The sequence below is a fragment of the Bombus pascuorum genome, chromosome 6 (genome assembly GCF_905332965.1).
Source record: "Bombus pascuorum chromosome 6, iyBomPasc1.1, whole genome shotgun sequence".
NCBI classification, from domain to species: domain Eukaryota; kingdom Metazoa; phylum Arthropoda; class Insecta; order Hymenoptera; family Apidae; genus Bombus; species Bombus pascuorum.
In genome coordinates, this window is record NC_083493.1 from 1,676,653 (window position 1) to 1,701,993 (window position 25,341).

Below are 25,341 nucleotides of genomic sequence, written 5' to 3' on the forward strand. Positions count from 1 at the left end.
AGTATATAATGTTATACGTTATTACGTAATAGTGTATAACGTTATACGTTATTACGTAATAGTATATAACATTATACGTTATTACGTAATAGTATATAACGTTATACGTTAGTACGTAATAGGATATAACGTTATACGTAAACAGGTAATACTATATAACGTTATACGTTAGTACGTAATAGTATGTAACGTTATACGTAATCAGGTAACGCTATATAACGTTACACATTAGTACGTAATTGTATATAACGTTATACGTTATGACGTAATAGGATATAACGTTATACGTTAGCACGTAGTATTATATAACGTTATACGTTATTACGTAATAGGTTATATCGTAATACGTTAGTACGTAGTGGTACATAACGTTATACATTATACGGTAATACTATATAACGATATACGTTAGTACGTAATAGTATATAACGTTATACGTTATGACGTAATAGGATATAACGTTATACGTTAGCACGTAGTATTATATAACGTTACACGTTATTAGGTAATACTATATAACGATATATGTTAGTAAGTAATCATATATATTAATTTATATGTTATAAGGTAATAATACATAACGTTATACGTCATGAGGTAATACTACATAACGTTATACGGCATTACGTAATAGTATATAACGTTATACGTTATTACGTAATAGTTTATATCGTTATACGTTTGCACGTAGTATTATATAACGTTACACGTTATTAGGTAACACTATATAACGATATATGTTAGTACGTAATAGTATATATCGTTATACGTTATTACGTAATAGTGTATAACGTTATACGTTAGTACGTAATAGTTTATATCGTTATACGTTAGTACGTAATATTATATAACGTTATACGTAATCAGGTAATACTATATAACGTTAGACATTAGTACGTAATTGTATATAACGTTTACGTTATTACGTTATAGTATATAACGTTATACGTTATTACGTAATAGTGTATAACGTTATACGTTATTACGTAATAGTATATAACGTTATACGTTATTACGTAATAGGTTATATCGTTATACGTTAGTACGTAGTAGTATATAACCTTATACGTTATTACGTAATAGGTTATATCGTTATACGTTAGTAAGTTGTAGTATATAACGTTATACATTATTACGTAATAGTGTATAACGTTATACGTTATTACGTAATAGTATATAACGTTATACGTTATGACGTAATAGGATATAACGTTATACGTTAGTACGTAATATTATATAACGTTATACGTAATCAGGTAATACTATATAACGTTAGACATTAGTACGTAATTGTATATAACGTTTACGTTATTACGTTATAGTATATAACGTTATACGTTATTACGTAATAGTGTATAACGTTATACGTTATTACGTAATAGTATATAACGTTATACGTTAGTACGTAATAGTTTATATCGTTATACGTTAGTACGTAATAGTATATAACGTTATACGTTATTACGTAGTATTATATGACGTTATTCGTTATAAGGTAATACTATATAACGATATACGTTATTACGTAATAGTATATAACGTTATACGTTATGACGTAATAGGATATAACGTTATACGTTAGTACGTAATATTATATAACGTTATACGTAATCAGGTAATACTATATAACGTTAGACATTAGTACGTAATTGTATATAACGTTTACGTTATTACGTTATAGTATATAACGTTATACGTTATTACGTAATAGTGTATAACGTTATACGTTATTACGTAATAGTATATAACGTTATACGTTATTACGTAATAGGTTATATCGTTATACGTTAGTACGTAGTAGTATATAACCTTATACGTTATTACGTAATAGGTTATATCGTTATACGTTAGTACGTTGTAGTATATAACGTTATACATTATTACGTAATAGTGTATAACGTTATACGTTATTACGTAATAGTATATAACGTTATACGTTATTACGTAATAGTTTATATCGTTATACGTTAGTACGTAATAGTATATAACGTTATACGTTATTACGTAATAGTGTATAACGTTATACGTTATTACGTAATAGTATATAACGTTATACGTCATTACGTAATATTATATAACGTCATACGTTATTACGTAATAGTATATAACGTTATACGTTATTACGTAATAGTATATAACGTTATACGTTACGACGTAATAGGATATAACGTTATACGTTAGTACGTAATATTATATAACGTTATACGTAATCAGGTAATACTATATAACGTTAGACATTAGTACGTAATTGTATATAACGTTTACGTTATTACGTTATAGTATATAACGTTATACGTTATTACGTAATAGTGTATAACGTTATACGTTATTACGTAATAGTATATAACGTTATACGTTAGTACGTAATAGTTTATATCGTTATACGTTAGTACGTAATAGTATATAACGTTATACGTTATTACGTAGTATTATATGACGTTATTCGTTATAAGGTAATACTATATAACGATATACGTTATTACGTAATAGTATATAACGTTATACGTTATGACGTAATAGGATATAACGTTATACGTTAGTACGTAATATTATATAACGTTATACGTAATCAGGTAATACTATATAACGTTAGACATTAGTCCGTAATTGTATATAACGTTTACGTTATTACGTTATAGTATATAACGTTATACGTTATTACGTAATAGTGTATAACGTTATACGTTATTACGTAATAGTATATAACGTTATACGTTATTACGTAATAGGTTATATCGTTATACGTTAGTACGTAGTAGTATATAACCTTATACGTTATTACGTAATAGGTTATATCGTTATACGTTAGTACGTTGTAGTATATAACGTTATACATTATTACGTAATAGTGTATAACGTTATACGTTATTACGTAATAGTATATAACGTTATACGTTATTACGTAATAGTTTATATCGTTATACGTTAGTACGTAATAGTATATAACGTTATACGTTATTACGTAATAGTGTATAAAGTTATACGTTATTACGTAATAGTATATAACGTTATACGTCATTACGTAATATTATATAACGTCATACGTTATTACGTAATAGTATATAACGTCATACGTTATTACGTAATAGCATATAACGTTATACGTTATTACGTAATAGAATATAACGTTATACATTAGTACGTAATAGTATATAACGTCTGTACGTAATCAGGTAATACTATATAACGTTATACGTTATTACGTAATAGTATATAACGTTATACGTTATTACGTAATAGGTTATATCGTAATACGTTAGTACGTAGTGGTACATAACGTTATACATTATAAGGTAATACTATATAACGATATACGTTAGTACGTAATAGTATATAACGTTATACGTTATGACGTAATAGGATATAACGTTATACGTTAGCACGTAGTATTATATAACGTTACACGTTACTAGGTAATACTATATAGCGATGTATGTTAGTAAGTAATCGTATATAACGTTATACGTAATCAGGTAATACCATATAACGTTATACGTTAGTACGTAATAGTATATAACGTTATACGTTAGTACGTAATAGTATATAACGTTATACGCTATTACGTAATAGTATATAACGTCTGTACGTAATCAGGTAATACTATATAACGTTATACGTTATTACGTAATAGTATATAACGTTATACGTTATTACGTAATAGGTTATATCGTAATACGTTAGTACGTAGTGGTACATAACGTTATACATTATAAGGTAATACTATATAACGTTAGACATTAGTACGTAATTGTATATAACGTTTACGTTATTACGTTATAGTATATAACGTTATACGTTATTACGTAATAGTGTATAACGTTATACGTTATTACGTAATAGTATATAACGTTATACGTTATTACGTAATAGGTTATATCGTTATACGTTAGTACGTAGTAGTATATAACCTTATACGTTATTACGTAATAGGTTATATCGTTATACGTTAGTACGTTGTAGTATATAACGTTATACATTATTACGTAATAGTGTATAACGTTATACGTTATTACGTAATAGTATATAACGTTATACGTTATTACGTAATAGTTTATATCGTTATACGTTAGTACGTAATAGTATATAACGTTATACGTTATTACGTAATAGTGTATAACGTTAAACGTTATTACGTAATAGTATATAACGTTATACGTCATTACGTAATATTATATAACGTCATACGTTATTACGTAATAGTATATAACGTTATACGTTATTACGTAATAGTATATAACGTTATACGTTATGACGTAATAGGATATAACGTTATACGTTAGTACGTAATATTATATAACGTTATACGTAATCAGGTAATACTATATAACGTTAGACATTAGTACGTAATTGTATATAACGTTTACGTTATTACGTTATAGTATATAACGTTATACGTTATTACGTAATAGTGTATAACGTTATACGTTATTACGTAATAGTATATAACGTTATACGTTAGTACGTAATAGTTTTTATCGTTATACGTTAGTACGTAATAGTATATAACGTTATACGTTATTACGTAGTATTATATGACGTTATTCGTTATAAGGTAATACTATATAACGATATACGTTATTACGTAATAGTATATAACGTTATACGTTATGACGTAATAGGATATAACGTTATACGTTAGTACGTAATATTATATAACGTTATACGTAATCAGGTAATACTATATAACGTTAGACATTAGTACGTAATTGTATATAACGTTTACGTTATTACGTTATAGTATATAACGTTATACGTTATTACGTAATAGTGTATAACGTTATACGTTATTACGTAATAGTATATAACGTTATACGTTATTACGTAATAGGTTATATCGTTATACGTTAGTACGTAGTAGTATATAACCTTATACGTTATTACGTAATAGGTTATATCGTTATACGTTAGTACGTTGTAGTATATAACGTTATACATTATTACGTAATAGTGTATAACGTTATACGTTATTACGTAATAGTATATAACGTTATACGTTATTACGTAATAGTTTATATCGTTATACGTTAGTACGTAATAGTATATAACGTTATACGTTATTACGTAATAGTGTATAACGTTATACGTTATTACGTAATAGTATATAACGTTATACGTCATTACGTAATATTATATAACGTCATACGTTATTACGTAATAGTATATAACGTCATACGTTATTACGTAATAGCATATAACGTTATACGTTATTACGTAATAGAATATAACGTTATACATTAGTACGTAATAGTATATAACGTCTGTACGTAATCAGGTAATACTATATAACGTTATACGTTATTACGTAATAGTATATAACGTTATACGTTATTACGTAATAGGTTATATCGTAATACGTTAGTACGTAGTGGTACATAACGTTATACATTATAAGGTAATACTATATAACGATATACGTTAGTACGTAATAGTATATAACGTTATACGTTATGACGTAATAGGATATAACGTTATACGTTAGCACGTAGTATTATATAACGTTACACGTTACTAGGTAATACTATATAGCGATGTATGTTAGTAAGTAATCGTATATAACGTTATACGTAATCAGGTAATACCATATAACGTTATACGTTAGTACGTAATAGTATATAACGTTATACGTTAGTACGTAATAGTATATAACGTTATACGCTATTACGTAATAGTATATAACGTTATACGTCATTACGTAATAGTATATAACGTTATACGTCATTACGTAATAGTATATAACGTTATACGTTATTACGTAATACTATATAACGTTATGCGTTACTACGTAATAGTATATTACGTTATACGTTAGTACGTAATAGGATATAACGTTATACGTTATTACGTAATAGTATATCACGTTATACGTTATTACGTAATAGTATATAACGTTATACGTTATTACGTAATAGGACATAACGTTATACGTTATTACGTAATAGTATATAACGTTATACGTGACTGCGTAATAGTATATTACGTTATACGTTAGTACGTAATAGCATATAACGTTATACGTTATAAGGTAATACTACATAACGTTATACGTAATTACGTAATAGTGTATAATGTTATACGTTATTACGTAATAGTTTATATCGTTGTACGTTAGTACGTTGTATTATATAACGTTACACGTTAGTACGTAATAGTATATAAACTTATACGTAATCAGATAATACTATATAACGTTATACGTAATAAGGTAATACTATATAACGTTACGCGTTAGTACGTAATTGTATATAACGTTTACGTTATTACGTAATAGTATATAACGTTATACGGCATTACGTAATGGTATATAACGTTATACGTCATTACGTAAAAGTATATAACGTTATACGTCATTACGTAATAGTATATAATGTTATACGTTATTACGTAATAGTTTATATCGTTTTACGTTAGTACGTAGTATTATATAACGTTATACGTTATAAGGTAATACTATATAACGATATACGTTATTACGTAATAGTATATAACGTTATACGTTATTACGTAATAGGACATAACGTTATACGTTAGTACGTAATAGGATATAACGTTATACGTTATAAGGTAATACTACATAACGTTATACGTCATTACGTAATAGTGTATAATGTTATACGTTATTACGTAATAGTTTATATCGTTGTACGTTAGTACGTAGTATTATATAACGTTACACGTTAGTACGTAATAGTATATAAGCTTATACGTAATCAGATAATACTATATAACGTTATACGTCATAAGGTAATACTATATAACGTTATACGTTAGTACGTAATAGTATATAACGTTATGCGTAATCAGGTAATACTATATAACGTTATAGGTTAGTACGTAATAGTATATAACGTTATACGTTAGTACGTAATACTATATAACGTTATACGTTATTACGTAATAGAATATAACGTTATACATTAGTACGTAATAGTATATAACGTCTGTACGTAATCAGGTAATACTATATAACGTTATACGTTATTACGTAATAGTATATAACGTTATACGTTATTACGTAATAGGTTATATCGTAATACGTTAGTACGTAGTGGTACATAACGTTATACATTATAAGGTAATACTATATAACGATATACGTTAGTACGTAATAGTATATAACGTTATACGTTATGACGTAATAGGATATAACGTTATACGTTAGCACGTAGTATTATATAACGTTACACGTTACTAGGTAATACTATATAGCGATGTATGTTAGTAAGTAATCGTATATAACGTTATACGTAATCAGGTAATACCATATAACGTTATACGTTAGTACGTAATAGTATATAACGTTATACGTTAGTACGTAATAGTATATAACGTTATACGCTATTACGTAATAGTATATAACGTTATACGTCATTACGTAATAGTATATAACGTTATACGTCATTACGTAATAGTATATAACGTTATACGTTATTACGTAATACTATATAACGTTATGCGTTACTACGTAATAGTATATTACGTTATACGTTAGTACGTAATAGGATATAACGTTATACGTTATTACGTAATAGTATATCACGTTATACGTTATTACGTAATAGTATATAACGTTATACGTTATTACGTAATAGGACATAACGTTATACGTTATTACGTAATAGTATATAACGTTATACGTGACTGCGTAATAGTATATTACGTTATACGTTAGTACGTAATAGCATATAACGTTATACGTTATAAGGTAATACTACATAACGTTATACGTAATTACGTAATAGTGTATAATGTTATACGTTATTACGTAATAGTTTATATCGTTGTACGTTAGTACGTTGTATTATATAACGTTACACGTTAGTACGTAATAGTATATAACCTTATACGTAATCAGATAATACTATATAACGTTATACGTAATAAGGTAATACTATATAACGTTACGCGTTAGTACGTAATTGTATATAACGTTTACGTTATTACGTAATAGTATATAACGTTATACGGCATTACGTAATGGTATATAACGTTATACGTCATTACGTAAAAGTATATAACGTTATACGTCATTACGTAATAGTATATAATGTTATACGTTATTACGTAATAGTTTATATCGTTTTACGTTAGTACGTAGTATTATATAACGTTATACGTTATAAGGTAATACTATATGACGATATACGTTATTACGTAATAGTATATAACGTTATACGTTATTACGTAATAGGACATAACGTTATACGTTAGTACGTAATAGGATATAACGTTATACGTTATAAGGTAATACTACATAACGTTATACGTCATTACGTAATAGTGTATAATGTTATACGTTATTACGTAATAGTTTATATCGTTGTACGTTAGTACGTAGTATTATATAACGTTACACGTTAGTACGTAATAGTATATAAGCTTATACGTAATCAGATAATACTATATAACGTTATACGTCATAAGGTAATACTATATAACGTTATACGTTAGTACGTAATAGTATATAACGTTATGCGTAATCAGGTAATACTATATAACGTTATAGGTTAGTACGTAATAGTATATAACGTTATACGTTAGTACGTAATACTATATAACGTTATACGTTATTACGTAATAGTTTATATCGTTGTACGTTAGTAGGTAGTATTATATAACGTTATACGTAATAAGGTAATACTATATAACGTTACGCGTTAGTACGTAATTGTATATAACGTTTACGTTATTACGTAATAGTATATAACGTTATACGGCATTACGTAATGGTATATAACGTTATACGTTATTACGTAATCGTTTATATCGTTTTACGTTAGTACGTAGTATTATATAACGTTATACGTTATAAGGTAATACTATATAACGATATACGTTAGTACGTAATAGTATATAACTTTATACGTTATCACGTAATAGTATATAACGTCATACGTCATTACGTAATAGTATATAACGTTATACGTCATTACGTAAAAGTATATAACGTTATACGTCATTACGTAATAGTATATAATGTTATACGTTATTACGTAATAGTATATAACGTTATACGTTATTACGTAATAGAATATAACGTTATACGTTAGTACTTAATAGTATATAACGTCTGTACGTAATCAGGTAATACTATATAACGTTATACGTTAGTACGTAATAGGGTATAACGTTATACGTTAGTACGTTATAGTATATAACGTTATAAGTAATCAGGTAATACTATGTAACGTTATACGTTAGTACGTACTAGTATATAACGTTATACGTTAGTACGTAATAGTATATAACGTTATACGTAATCAGGTAATACTATATAACGTTATACGTCAGAACGTAATAGCATATAACGTTATACGTTATTACGTAATAGTTTATATCGTTTTACGTTAGTACGTAGTATTATATAACGTTATACGTTATAAGGCAATACTATATAACGATATACGGTAGTTCGTAATAGTATATAACGTTATACGTTATTACGTAATAGTGTATAACGTTATACGATATTACGTAATAGTATATAACGTTATACGTTATTACGTAATAGGTTATATCGTAATACGTTAGTACGTAGTGGTACATAACGTTATACATTATAAGGTAATGCTATATAATGATATACGTTAGTACGTAATAGTATATAACGTTATACGTTATGACGTAATAGGATATAACGTTATACGTTAGCACGTAATAGGATATAACGTTATACGTTATAAGGTAATACTACATAACGTTATACGTCATTACGTAATAGTGTATAATGTTATACGTTATTAAGTAATAGTTTATGTCGTTGTACGTTAGTACGTAGTATTATATAACGTTATACATTATAAGGTAATACTATAAAACGATATACGTTAGTACGTAATAGTATATTACGTTATACGTTAGTACGTAATAGGATATAACGTTATACGTTATAAGGTAATACTACATAACGTTATACGTCATTACGTAATAGTGTATAATGTTATACGTTATTAAGTAATAGTTTATGTCGTTGTACGTTAGTACGTAGTATTATATAACGTTATACGTTAGTACGTAATAGTATATAACCTTATACGTAATCAGATAATACTATATAACGTTATACGTCATTAGGTAATACTATATAACGTTATACGTTAGTACGTAATAGTATATAACGTTATGCGTAATCAGGTAATACTATATAACGTTATAGGTTAGTACGTAATAGTATATAACGTTATACGTCATTACGTAAAAGTATATAACGTTATACGTCATTACGTAATAGTATATAATGTTATACGTTATTACGTAATAGCATATAACGTTATACGTTATTACGTAATAGAATATAACGTTATACATTAGTACGTAATAGTATATAACGTCTGTACGTAATCAGGTAATACTATATAACGTTATACGTTATTACGTAATAGTATATAACGTTATACGTTATTACGTAATAGGTTATATCGTAATACGTTAGTACGTAGTGGTACATAACGTTATACATTATAAGGTAATACTATATAACGATATACGTTAGTACGTAATAGTATATAACGTTATACGTTATGACGTAATAGGATATAACGTTATACGTTAGCACGTAGTATTATATAACGTTACACGTTACTAGGTAATACTATATAGCGATGTATGTTAGTAAGTAATCGTATATAACGTTATACGTAATCAGGTAATACCATATAACGTTATACGTTAGTACGTAATAGTATATAACGTTATACGTTAGTACGTAATAGTATATAACGTTATACGCTATTACGTAATAGTATATAACGTTATACGTCATTACGTAATAGTATATAACGTTATACGTCATTACGTAATAGTATATAACGTTATACGTTATTACGTAATACTATATAACGTTATGCGTTACTACGTAATAGTATATTACGTTATACGTTAGTACGTAATAGGATATAACGTTATACGTTATTACGTAATAGTATATCACGTTATACGTTATTACGTAATAGTATATAACGTTATACGTTATTACGTAATAGGACATAACGTTATACGTTATTACGTAATAGTATATAACGTTATACGTGACTGCGTAATAGTATATTACGTTATACGTTAGTACGTAATAGGATATAACGTTATACGTTATAAGGTAATACTACATAACGTTATACGTAATTACGTAATAGTGTATAATGTTAAACGTTATTACGTAATAGTTTATATCGTTGTACGTTAGTACGTTGTATTATATAACGTTACACGTTAGTACGTAATAGTATATAACCTTATACGTAATCAGATAATACTATATAACGTTATACGTAATAAGGTAATACTATATAACGTTACGCGTTAGTACGTAATTGTATATAACGTTTACGTTATTACGTAATAGTATATAACGTTATACGGCATTACGTAATGGTATATAACGTTATACGTCATTACGTAAAAGTATATAACGTTATACGTCATTACGTAATAGTATATAACGTTATACGTCATTACGTAATAGTATATAACGTTATACGTTATTACGTAATACTATATAACGTTATGCGTTACTACGTAATAGTATATTACGTTATACGTTAGTACGTAATTGTATATAACGTTTACGTTATTACGTAATAGTATATAACGTTATACGTTATTACGTAATAGAATATAACGTTATACGTTAGTACGTAATAGTATATAACGTCTGTACGTAATCAGGTAATCACTATATAACGTTATACGTTAGTACGTAATATTGTATAACGTTATACGTTAGTACGTTATAGTATATAACGTTATAAGTAATCAGGTAATACTATGTAACGTTATACGTTAGTACGTACTAGTATATAACGTTATACGTTAGTACGTAATAGTATATAACGTTATACGTAATCAGGTAATACTATATAACGTTATACGTCAGAACGTAATAGCATATAACGTTATACGTTATTACGTAATAGTTTATATCGTTTTACGTTAGTACGTAGTATTATATAACGTTATACGTTATAAGGTAATACTATATAACGATATACGTTAGTTCGTAATAGTATATAACGTTATACGTTATTACGTAATAGTGTATAACGTTATACGATATTACGTAATAGTATATAACGTTATACGTTATTACGCAATAGGTTATATCGTTATACGTTAGTACGTAGTAGTATATAACGTTATACGTAATCAGGTAATACCACATAACGTTATACGTCAGTACGTAATAGTATATAACGTTGTACGTTATTACGCAATAGTTTATATCGTTTTACGTTAGTACGTAGTATTATATAACGTTATACGATATAAGGTAATACTATATAACGATATACGTTAGTACGTAATAGTATATAACGTTATACGTTATTACGTAATAGTGTATAACGTTATACGTTATTACGTAATAGTATATAACGTTATACGTTATTACGTAATAGGTTATATCATTATACGTTAGTACGTAGTAGTATATAACGTTATACATTATAAGGTAATACTATATAACGATATACGTTAGTACGTAATAGTATATAACGATATACGTTATGACGTAATAGGATATAACGTTATACGTTAGCACGTAGTATTATATAACGTTACACGTTATTAGGTAATACTATATAACGATATACGTTAGCACGTAATAGTATATAAGGTTATACGTTATTACGTAACAGTATATAACGTTATACGTTATTACGTAATAGTATATAAGGTTATACGTTATTACGTAATAGTATATAATGTTATACGTTATTACGTAATAGTGTATAACGTTATACGTTATTACGTAATAGTATATAACATTATACGTTATTACGTAATAGTATATAACGTTATACGTTAGTACGTAATAGGATATAACGTTATACGTAATCAGGTAATACTATATAACGTTATACGTTAGTACGTAATAGTATGTAACGTTATACGTAATCAGGTAACGCTATATAACGTTACACATTAGTACGTAATTGTATATAACGTTATACGTTATGACGTAATAGGATATAACGTTATACGTTAGCACGTAGTATTATATAACGTTATACGTTATTACGTAATAGGTTATATCGTAATACGTTAGTACGTAGTGGTACATAACTTTATACATTATAAGGTAATACTATATAACGATATACGTTAGTACGTAATAGTATATAACGTTATACGTTATGACGTAATAGGATATAACGTTATACGTTAGCACGTAGTATTATATAACGTTACACGTTACTAGGTAATACTATATAACGATATATGTTAGTAAGTAATCGTATATAACGTTATACGTAATCAGGTAATACCATATAACGTTATACGTTAGTACGTAATAGTATATAACGTTATACGTTAGTTCGTAATTGTATATAACGTTATACGCTATTACGTAATAGTATATAACGTTATACGTCATTACGTAATAGTATATAACGTTATACGTTATTACGTAATAGTATATAACGTTATACGTTATTACGTAATAGTATAGAACGTTATACGTTACTACGTAATAGTATATTACGTTATACGTTAGTACGTAATAGGATATAACGTTATACGTTATTACGTAATAGTATATCACGGTATACGTTATTACGTAATAGTATATAACGTTATACGTTATTACGTAATAGGACATAACGTTATACGTTATTACGTAATAGTATATAACGTTATACGTGACTACGTAATAGTATATTACGTTATACGTTAGTACGTAATAGGATATAACGTTATACGTTATAAGGTAATACTACATAACGTTATACGTCATTACGTAATAGTGTATAATGTTATACGTTATTACGTAATAGTTTATATCGTTGTACGTTAGTACGTAGTATTATATAACGTTACACGTTAGTACGTAATAGTATATAAGCTTATACGTAATCAGATAATACTATATAACGTTATACGTCATAAGGTAATACTATATAACGTTATACGTTAGTACGTAATAGTATATAACGTTATGCGTAATCAGGTAATACTATATAACGTTATAGGTTAGTACGTAATAGTATATAACGTTATACGTTAGTACGTAATACTATATAACGTTATACGTTATTACGTAATAGTTTATATCGTTGTACGTTAGTAGGTAGTATTATATAACGTTATACGTAATAAGGTAATACTATATAACGTTACGCGTTAGTACGTAATTGTATATAACGTTTACGTTATTACGTAATAGTATATAACGTTATACGGCATTACGTAATGGTATATAACGTTATACGTTATTACGTAATCGTTTATATCGTTTTACGTTAGTACGTAGTATTATATAACGTTATACGTTATAAGGTAATACTATATAACGATATACGTTAGTACGTAATAGTATATAACTTTATACGTTATCACGTAATAGTATATAACGTCATACGTCATTACGTAATAGTATATAACGTTATACGTCATTACGTAAAAGTATATAACGTTATACGTCATTACGTAATAGTATATAATGTTATACGTTATTACGTAATAGTATATAACGTTATACGTTATTACGTAATAGAATATAACGTTATACGTTAGTACTTAATAGTATATAACGTCTGTACGTAATCAGGTAATACTATATAACGTTATACGTTAGTACGTAATAGGGTATAACGTTATACGTTAGTACGTTATAGTATATAACGTTATAAGTAATCAGGTAATACTATGTAACGTTATACGTTAGTACGTACTAGTATATAACGTTGTACGTTAGTACGTAATAGTATATAACGTTATACGTAATCAGGTAATACTATATAACGTTATACGTCAGAACGTAATAGCATATAACGTTATACGTTATTACGTAATAGTTTATATCGTTTTACGTTAGTACGTAGTATTATATAACGTTATACGTTATAAGGCAATACTATATAACGATATACGGTAGTTCGTAATAGTATATAACGTTATACGTTATTACGTAATAGTGTATAACGTTATACGATATTACGTAATAGTATATAACGTTATACGTTATTACGTAATAGGTTATATCGTAATACGTTAGTACGTAGTGGTACATAACGTTATACATTATAAGGTAATACTATATAACGATATACGTTAGTACGTAATAGTATATAACGTTATACGTTATGACGTAATAGGATATAACGTTATACGTTAGCACGTAATAGTATATAACGTTATACGTAATCAGGTAATACTATATAACATTATACGTCAGTACGTAATAGTATACATCGTTATACGTTATTACGTAATAGTTTATACCGTTTTACGTTAGTACGTAGTATTATATAACGTTATACATTATAAGGTAATACTATAAAACGATATACGTTAGTACGTAATAGTATATTACGTTATACGTTAGTACGTAATAGGATATAACGTTATACGTTATAAGGTAATACTACATAACGTTATACGTCATTACGTAATAGTGTATAATGTTATACGTTATTAAGTAATAGTTTATGTCGTTGTACGTTAGTACGTAGTATTATATAACGTTATACGTTAGTACGTAATAGTATATAACCTTATACGTAATCAGACAATACTATATAACGTTATACGTCATTAGGTAATACTATATAACGTTATACGTTAGTACGTAATAGTATATAACGTTATGCGTAATCAGGTAATACTATATAACGTTATAGGTTAGTACGTAATAGTATATAACGTTATACGTTAGTACGTAATAGTATATAACATTATACGTTATTACGCAATAGTGTATAACGTTATACGTTATTACGTAATAGTATATAACGTTATACGTTATTACGTAATAGGTTATATCGTAATACGTTAGTACGTAGTGGTACATAACGTTATACATTATAAGGTAATACTATATAACGATATACGTTAGTACGTAATAGTATATAACGTTATACGTTATGACGTAATAGGATATAACGTTATACGTTAGCACGTAGTATTATATAACGTTACACGTTACTAGGTAATACTATATAGCGATGTATGTTAGTAAGTAATCGTATATAACGTTATACGTAATCAGGTAATACCATATAACGATATACGTTAGTACGTAATAGTATATAACGTTATACGTTATGACGTAATAGGATATAACGTTATACGTTAGCACGTAGTATTATATAACGTTACACGTTATTAGGTAATACTATATAACGATATACGTTAGCACGTAATAGTATATAAGGTCATACGTTATTACGTAACAGTATATAACGTTATACGTTATTACGTAATAGTATATAACGTTATACGTTATTACGTAATAGTATATAATGTTATACGTTATTACGTAATAGTGTATAACGTTATACGTTATTACGTAATAGTATATAACATTATACGTTATTACGTAATAGTATATAACGTTATACGTTAGTACGTAATAGGATATAACGTTATACGTAATCAGGTAATACTATATAACGTTATACGTTAGTACGTAATAGTATGTAACGTTATACGTAATCAGGTAACGCTATATAACGTTACACATTAGTACGTAATTGTATATAACGTTATACGTTATGACGTAATAGGATATAACGTTATACGTTAGCACGTAGTATTATATAACGTTATACGTTATTACGTAATAGGTTATATCGTAATACGTTAGTACGTAGTGGTACATAACTTTATACATTATAAGGTAATACTATATAACGATATACGTTAGTACGTAATAGTATATAACGTTATACGTTATGACGTAATAGGATATAACGTTATACGTTAGCACGTAGTATTATATAACGTTACACGTTACTAGGTAATACTATATAACGATATATGTTAGTAAGTAATCGTATATAACGTTATACGTAATCAGGTAATACCATATAACGTTATACGTTAGTACGTAATAGTATATAACGTTATACGTTAGTTCGTAATTGTATATAACGTTATACGCTATTACGTAATAGTATATAACGTTATACGTCATTACGTAATAGTATATAACGTTATACGTCATTACGTAATAGTATATAACGTTATACGTTATTACGTAATAGTATAGAACGTTATACGTTACTACGTAATAGTATATTACGTTATACGTTAGTACGTAATAGGATATAACGTTATACGTTATTACGTAATAGTATATCACGGTATACGTTATTACGTAATAGTATATAACGTTATACGTTATTATGTAATAGGACATAACGTTTTACGTTATTACGTAATAGTATATAACGTTATACGTGACTACGTAATAGTATATTACGTTATACGTTAGTACGTAATAGGATATAACGTTATACGTTATAAGGTAATACTACATAACGTTATACGTCATTACGTAATAGTGTATAATGTTATACGTTATTACGTAATAGTTTATATCGTTGTACGTTAGTACGTAGTATTATATAACGTTACACGTTAGTACGTAATAGTATATAAGCTTATACGTAATCAGATAATACTATATAACGTTATACGTCATAAGGTAATACTATATAACGTTATACGTTAGTACGTAATAGTATATAACGTTATGCGTAATCAGGTAATACTATATAACGTTATAGGTTAGTACGTAATAGTATATAACGTTATACGTTAGTACGTAATACTATATAACGTTATACGTTATTACGTAATAGTTTATATCGTTGTACGTTAGTAGGTAGTATTATATAACGTTATACGTAATAAGGTAATACTATATAACGTTACGCGTTAGTACGTAATTGTATATAACGTTATACGTAATCAGGTAATACTATATAACGTTATACGTCAGAACGTAATAGCATATAACGTTATACGTTATTACGTAATAGTTTATATCGTTTTACGTTAGTACGTAGTATTATATAACGTTATACGTTATAAGGCAATACTATATAACGATATACGGTAGTTCGTAATAGTATATAACGTTATACGTTATTACGTAATAGTGTATAACGTTATACGATATTACGTAATAGTATATAACGTTATACGTTATTACGTAATAGGTTATATCGTAATACGTTAGTACGTAGTGGTACATAACGTTATACATTATAAGGTAATACTATATAACGATATACGTTAGTACGTAATAGTATATAACGTTATACGTTATGACGTAATAGGATATAACGTTATACGTTAGCACGTAATAGTATATAACGTTATACGTAATCAGGTAATACTATATAACATTATACGTCAGTACGTAATAGTATACATCGTTATACGTTATTACGTAATAGTTTATACCGTTTTACGTTAGTACGTAGTATTATATAACGTTATACATTATAAGGTAATACTATAAAACGATATACGTTAGTACGTAATAGTATATTACGTTATACGTTAGTACGTAATAGGATATAACGTTATACGTTATAAGGTAATACTGCATAACGTTATACGTCATTACGTAATAGTGTATAATGTTATACGTTATTAAGTAATAGTTTATGTCGTTGTACGTTAGTACGTAGTATTATATAACGTTATACGTTAGTACGTAATAGTATATAACCTTATACGTAATCAGATAATACTATATAACGTTATACGTCATTAGGTAATACTATATAACGTTATACGTTAGTACGTAATAGTATATAACGTTATGCGTAATCAGGTAATACTATATAACGTTATAGGTTAGTACGTAATAGTATATAACGTTATACGTTAGTACGTAATAGTATATAACATTATACGTTATTACGTAATAGTGTATAACGTTATACGTTATTACGTAATAGTATATAACGTTATACGTTATGACGTATTAGGATATAACGTTATACGTTAGCACGTAGTATTATATAACGTTACACGTTACTAGGTAATACTATATAGCGATGTATGTTAGTAAGTAATCGTATATAACGTTATACGTAATCAGGTAATACCATATAACGTTATACGTTAGTACGTAATAGTATATAACGTTATACGTTAGTACGTAATAGTATATAACGTTATACGCTATTACGTAATAGTATATAACGTTATACGTCATTACGTAATAGTATATAACGTTATACGTCATTACGTAATAGTATATAACGTTATACGTTATTACGTAATAGTATATAACGTTATGCGTTACTACGTAATAGTATATTACGTTATACGTTAGTACGTAATAGGATATAACGTTATACGTTATTACGTAATAGTATATCACGTTATACGTTATTACGTAATAGTATATAACGTTATACGTGACTGCGTAATAGTATATTACGTTATACGTTAGTACGTAATAGGATATAACGTTATACGTTATAAGGTAATACTACATAACGTTATACGTAATTACGTAATAGTGTATAATGTTATACGTTATTACGTAATAGTTTATATCGTTGTACGTTAGTACGTTGTATTATATAACGTTACACGTTAGTACGTAATAGTATATAACCTTATACGTAATCAGATAATACTATATAACGTTATACGTCATAAGGTAATACTATATAACGTTATACGTTAGTACGTAATAGTATATAACGTAATGCGTAATCAGGTAATATTATATAACGTTATAGGTTAGTACGTAATAGTATATAACGTTATACGTTAGTACGTAATACTATATAACGTTATACGTTATTACGTAATAGTTTATATAGTTGTACGTTAGTAGGTAGTATTATATAACGTTATACGTAATAAGGTAATACTATATAACGTTACGCGTTAGTACGTAATTGTATATAACGTTTACGTTATTACGTAATAGTATATAACGTTATACGGCATTACGTAATGGTATATAACGTTATACGTCATTACGTAAAAGTATACAACGTTATACGTCATTACGTAATAGTATATAATGTTATACGTTATTACGTAATAGTATATAACGTTATACGTTATTACGTAATAGAATATAACGTTATACGTTAGTACGTAATAGTATATAACGTCTGTACGTAATCAGGTAATCACTATATAACGTTATACGTTAGTACGTAATAGTGTATAACGTTATACGTTAGTACGTTATAGTATATAACGTTATAAGTAATCAGGTAATACTATGTAACGTTATACGTTAGTACGTACTAGTATATAACGTTATACGTTAGTACGTAATAGTTTATAACGTTATACGTAATCAGGTAATACTATATAACGTTATACGTCAGAACGTAATAGCATATAACGTTATACGTTATTACGTAATAGTTTATATCGTTTTACGTTAGTACGTAGTATTATATAACGTTATACGTTATAAGGTAATACTATATAACGATATACGTTAGTTCGTAATAGTATATAACGTTATACGTTATTACGTAATAGTGTATAACGTTATACGATATTACGTAATAGTATTTAACGTTATACGTTATTACGCAATAGGTTATATCGTTATACGTTAGTACGTAGTAGTATATAACGTTATACGTAATCAGGTAATACCACATAACGTTATACGTCAGTACGTAATAGTATATAACGTTGTACGTTATTACGCAATAGTTTATATCGTTTTACGTTAGTACGTAGTATTATATAACGTTATACGTTATAAGGTAATACTATATAACGATATACGTTAGTACGTAATAGTATATAACGTTATACGTTATTACGTAATAGTGTATAACGTTATACGTTATTACGTAATAGTATATAACGTTATACGTTATTACGTAATAGGTTATATCATTATACGTCAGTACGTAGTAGTATATAACGTTATACATTATAAGGTAATACTATATAACGATATACGTTAGTACGTAATAGTATACAACGATATACGTTATGACGTAATAGGATATAACGTTATACGTTAGCACGTAGTATTATATAACGTTACACGTTATTAGGTAATACTATATAACGATATACGTTAGCACGTAATAGTATATAAGGTTATACGTTATTACGTAATAGTATATAACGTTATACGTTATTACGTAATAGTATATAACATTATACGTTATTACGTAATAGTATATAACGTTATACGTTAGTACGTAATAGGATATAACGTTATACGTAATCAGGTAATACTATATAACGTTATACGTTAGTACGTAATAGTATGTAACGTTATACGTAATCAGGTAACGCTATATAACGTTACACATTAGTACGTAATTGTATATAACGTTATACGTTATGACGTAATAGGATATAACGTTATACGTTAGCACGTAGTATTATATAACGTTATACGTTATTACGTAATAGGTTATATCGTAATACGTTAGTACGTAGTGGTACATAACTTTATACATTATAAGGTAATACTATATAACGATATACGTTAGTACGTAATAGTATATAACGTTATACGTTATGACGTAATAGGATATAACGTTATACGTTAGCACGTAGTATTATATAACGTTATACGTTAGTAAGTAATAGTGTATAACGTTATACGTTAGTACGTTATAGTATATAACGTTATAAGTAATCAGGTAATACTATGTAACGTTATACGTTAGTACGTACTAGTATATAACGTTATACGTTAGTACGTAATAGTATATAACGTTATACGTAATCAGGTAATACTATATAACGTTATACGTCAGAACGTAATAGCATATAACGTTATACGTTATTACGTAATAGTTTATATCGTTTTACGTTAGTACGTAGTATTATATAACGTTATACGTTATAAGGTAGTACTATATAACGATATACGTTAGTTCGTAATAGTATATAACGTTATACGTTATTACGTAATAGTGTATAACGTTATACGATATTACGTAATAGTATATAACGTTATACGTTATTACGCAATAGGTTATATCGTTATACGTTAGTACGTAGTAGTATATAACGTTATACGTAATCAGGTAATACCACATAACGTTATACGTCAGTACGTAATAGTATATAACGTTGTACGTTATTACGCAATAGTTTATATCGTTTTACGTTAGTACGTAGTATTATATAACGTTATACGTTATAAGGTAATACTATATAACGATATACGTTAGTACGTAATAGTATATAACGTTATACGTTATTACGTAATAGTGTATAACGTTATACGTTATTACGTAATAGTATATAACGTTATACGTTATTACGTAATAGGTTATATCATTATACGTTAGTACGTAGTAGTATATAACGTTATACATTATAAGGTAATACTATATAACGATATACGTTAGTACGTAATAGTATACAACGATATACGTTATGACGTAATAGGATATAACGTTATACGTTAGCACGTAGTATTATATAACGTTACACGTTATTAGGTAATACTATATAACGATATACGTTAGCACGTAATAGTATATAAGGTTATACGTTATTACGTAATAGTATATAACGTTATACGTTATTACCTAATAGTATATAACGTTATACGTTATTACGTAATAGTATATAATGTTATACGTTATTACGTAATAGTGTATAACGTTATACGTTATTACGTAATAGTATATAACATTATACGTTATTACGTAATAGTATATAACGTTATACGTTAGTACGTAATAGGATATAACGTTATACGTAATCAGGTAATACTATATAACGTTATACGATAGTACGTAATAGTATGTAACGTTATACGTAATCAGGTAACGCTATATAACGTTACACATTAGTACGTAATTGTATATAACGTTATACGTTATGACGTAATAGGATATAACGTTATACGTTAGCACGTAGTATTATATAACGTTATACGTTATTACGTAATAGGTTATATCGTAATACGTTAGTACGTAGTGGTACATAACTTTATACATTATAAGGTAATACTATATAACGATATACGTTAGTACGTAATAGTATATAACGTTATACGTTATGACGTAATAGGATATAACGTTATACGTTAGCACGTAGTATTATATAACGTTACACGTTACTAGGTAATACTATATAACGATATATGTTAGTAAGTAATCGTATATAACGTTATACGTAATCAGGTAATACCATATAACGTTATACGTTAGTACGTAATAGTATATAACGTTATACGTTAGTTCGTAATTGTATATAACGTTATACGCTATTACGTAATAGTATATAACGTTATACGTCATTACGTAATAGTATATAACGTTATACGTCATTACGTAATAATATATAACGTTATACGTTATTACGTAATAGTATAGAACGTTATACGTTACTACGTAATAGTATATTACGTTATACGTTAGTACGTAATAGGATATAACGTTATACGTTATTACGTAATAGTATATCACGGTATACGTTATTACGTAATAGTATATAACGTTATACGTTATTACGTAATAGGACATAACGTTATACGTTATTACGTAATAGTATATAACGTTATACGTGACTACGTAATAGTATATTACGTTATACGTTAGTACGTAATAGGATATAACGTTATACGTTATAAGGTAATACTACATAACGTTATACGTCATTACGTAATAGTGTATAATGTTATACGTTATTACGTAATAGTATATAACGTTATACGGCATTACGTAATGGTATATAACGATATACGTTATTACGTAATCGTTTATATCGTTTTACGTTAGTACGTAGTATTATATAACGTTATACGTTATAAGGTAATACTATATAACGATATACGTTAGTACGTAATAGTATATAACTTTATACGTTATCACGTAATAGTATATAACGTCATACGTCATTACGTAATAGTATATAACGTTATACGTCATTACGCAAAAGTATATAACGTTATACGTCATTACGTAATAGTATATAATGTTATACGTTATTACGTAATAGTATATAACGTTATACGTTATTACGTAATAGAATATAACGTTATACGTTAGTACTTAATAGTATATAACGTCTGTACGTAATCAGGTAATACTATATAACGTTATACGTTAGTACGTAATAGTGTATAACGTTATACGTTAGTACGTTATAGTATATAACGTTATAAGTAATCAGGTAATACTATGTAACGTTATACGTTAGTACGTACTAGTATATAACGTTATACGTTAGTACGTAATAGTATATAACGTTATACGTAATCAGGTAATACTATATAACGTTATACGTCAGAACGTAATAGCATATAACGTTATACGTTATTACGTAATAGTTTATATCGTTTTACTTTAGTACGTAGTATTATATAACGTTATACGTTATAAGGTAATACTATATAACGATGTACGGTAGTTCGTAATAGTATATAACGTTATACGTTATTACGTAATAGTGTATAACGTTATACGATATTACGTAATAGTATATAACGTTATACGTTATTACGCAATAGGTTATATCGTTATACGTTAGTACGTAGTAGTATATAACGTTATACGTAATCAGGTAATACTATATAACGTTATACGTCAGTCCGTAATAGTATATAACGTTGTACGTTATTACGCAATAGTTTATATCGTTTTACGTTAGTACGTAGTATTATATAACGTTATACGTTATAAGGTAATACTATATAACGATATACGTTAGTACGTTATAGTATATAACGTTATACGTTATTACGTAATAGTGTATAACGTTATACGTTATTACGTAATAGTATGTAGCGTTATACGTTATTACGTAATAGGTTATATCATTATACGTTAGTACGTAGTAGTATATAACGTTATACATTATAAGGTAATACTATATAACGACATACGTTAGTACGTAATAGTATATAACGATATACGTTATGACGTAATAGGATATAACGTTATACGTTAGCACGTAGTATTATATAACGTTACACGTTATTAGGTAATACTATATAACGATATACGTTAGAACGTAATAGTATATAAGGTTATACGTTATTACGTAATATTATATAACGTTATACGTTATTACGTAATAGTATATAACGTTATACGTTATTACGTAATAGTATATAAAGTTATACGTTATTACGTAATAGTATATAACGTTATACGTATTACGTAATAGTATATAACGTTATACGTTATTACGTAATAGTATATAACGTTATACGTTAGTACGTAATAGGATATAACGTTATACGTAATCAGGTAATACTATATAACGTTATACGTTAGTACGTAATAGTATATAACGTTATACGTAATCAGGTAACGCTATATAACGTTACACGTTAGTACGTAATTGTATATAACGTTATACGTTATGACGTAATAGGATATAACGTTATACGTTAGCACGTAGTATTATATAACGTTATACGTTATTACGTAATAGGTTATATCGTAATACGTTAGTACGTAGTGGTACATAACTTTATACATTATAAGGTAATACTATATAACGATATACGTTAGTACGTAATAGTATATAACGTTATACGTTATGACGTAATAGGATATAACGTTATACATTAGCACGTAGTATTATATAACGTTACACGTTACTAGGTAATACTATATAACGATATATGTTAGT